This window comes from Sinocyclocheilus rhinocerous, unplaced genomic scaffold, assembly GCF_001515625.1.
Source record: "Sinocyclocheilus rhinocerous isolate Xijiao unplaced genomic scaffold, SAMN03320098_v1.1 scaffold1719, whole genome shotgun sequence".
In the NCBI taxonomy this organism is placed as follows: domain Eukaryota; kingdom Metazoa; phylum Chordata; class Actinopteri; order Cypriniformes; family Cyprinidae; genus Sinocyclocheilus; species Sinocyclocheilus rhinocerous.
In genome coordinates, this window is record NW_015664048.1 from 676,546 (window position 1) to 678,234 (window position 1,689).

A 1,689-nucleotide genomic window follows, 5' to 3' on the forward strand; every position below is an offset into this window, starting at 1 on the left:
TGTGTGTGTGTGTGTGCGCGCGTGCGTGCGTGCGTGTGTGTGTGTGTGTGTTATCTCTGTCAACAGTCATTTGGCTTCATTTGCCCCTGATTCTTTGGACAGAAAGTAAGACATGATTGAAGATTCTTTCACAAAAACACACAGATTAGAAGAAATATAAAACTAGAATAGAATTAAGCAAGGCTGAATATAAATTAGAAAGGAGTTGAATGGAGTCAAACCAAGTAGAGTTGAGAAGTTTAGAATGAAGTAGAACAAAGCTAAATCAAGTAGAAAAGAACTGAACTGGGTCAGAAAGAGTTAAATAAAGTACAGCAGAATTGAAGTGTAGAATAGAGTTGAATGGAGCAGAACAACTTAACAGATTTGAACAGGGACAAACAACGCAGAGTTGAGAAGATTAGAATGGAGTAGAACAGCTTTATCAAGTAGAAAAGAACTGAATTGGGTCAGAAAGAGTTAAATAGAGCAAAGCATAATTAAAGAGTGTAGAATAGAGTTCAAAAGAGCAACTGAACAGATTCGAATGGGGTTTAAACAGAGTTGAAAAGATTAGAATAGAGCAGAACAGCTGAATCAAGTAGAAAAGAACTGAATTTGGAAAGAAAGAGTTTAAATGAGTTGTAAAGCAGAATTAAAGACAGTAGAGTTGAATAGAGCAGAACAACTAAAGAGATTCGACAGGGGTCGAACAAAGTAGAATTTAGAAGATTAGTGGAGTAGAACAGCTATATCAAGTAGAAAAGAACTGAACTGGGTAGAAAGAGTTAAATAGAGTAAAGCAGAATTCAAGAGTGTAGAATAGAGTTGGACAGAGCAGAACAACTTAACAGATTTGAACGGGGACAAACAAAGCACAGTTGAGAAGATTATAATGAAGTAGAACAGCTTTATCAAGTAGAAAATAACTGAATTTGGGACAGAAAGAGTTAAATAGAGTAAAGCAGAATTAAAGTGTAGAATAGAGTTGAATGGAGCAGAACAACTGAACAGATTTGAACGGGGACAAACAAAGCAGAGTTGAGAAGATTAGAATGAAGTAGAACAGCTTTATCAAGTAGAAAATAACTGAATTTGGACAGAAAGAGTTGAAATGAGATGTAAAACCGAATTAAAGAGAGTAGAGTTGAATAGAGCAGAACAACTAAAGAGATTCGACCGGGGTCAAACAAAGTAGAATTTAGAAGATTAGTGGAGTAGAACAGCTATATCAAGTAGAAAAGAACTGAACTGGGTAGAAAGAGTTAAATAGAGTAAAGCAGAATTCAAGAGTGTAGAATAGAGTTGCACAGAGCAGAACAACTTAACATATTTAAATGGGGTTGAGAAGATTAGAATGAAGTAGAACACAGCTGAATCAAGTAGAAAACTGAACTGGGAAGAGTTGAATACAGCAAAAGCAAAATTAAAGTGTAGAATGGAGTTGAATAGAGCAGAACAACTGAACAGATTTGAATGGGACTGAGAACTAGAATTGAGAAGATTAGAATGAAGTAGAACATGGTTGCATCAAAGCATAGCTCAGTAGCTTAGTACACATAAGGTACATATCAGACAGTTTCATTTGTCTGAGTACAAGGTTTTATTTTTTCAATTTAGCACCGTTTTGTCTCACTTCTCAAGAATCAGTGATGTGTGTGTGTGTGTGTGTATATATATATATATATATATATATATATATATATACTG

General features: G+C 34.9%; 1 protein-coding gene across 1 annotated transcript in view; it reads right to left on the reverse strand.

Moving 5' to 3' along the window:
- Nucleotides 1-1,689, reverse strand: part of LOC107729594 (arf-GAP with Rho-GAP domain, ANK repeat and PH domain-containing protein 1-like) — a gene marked incomplete at its 5' end in the record, with an annotated part of 23,681 nt that overhangs the window by 20,972 nt on the left and 1,020 nt on the right. The gene's annotated exons all lie outside the window — the stretch shown is intronic.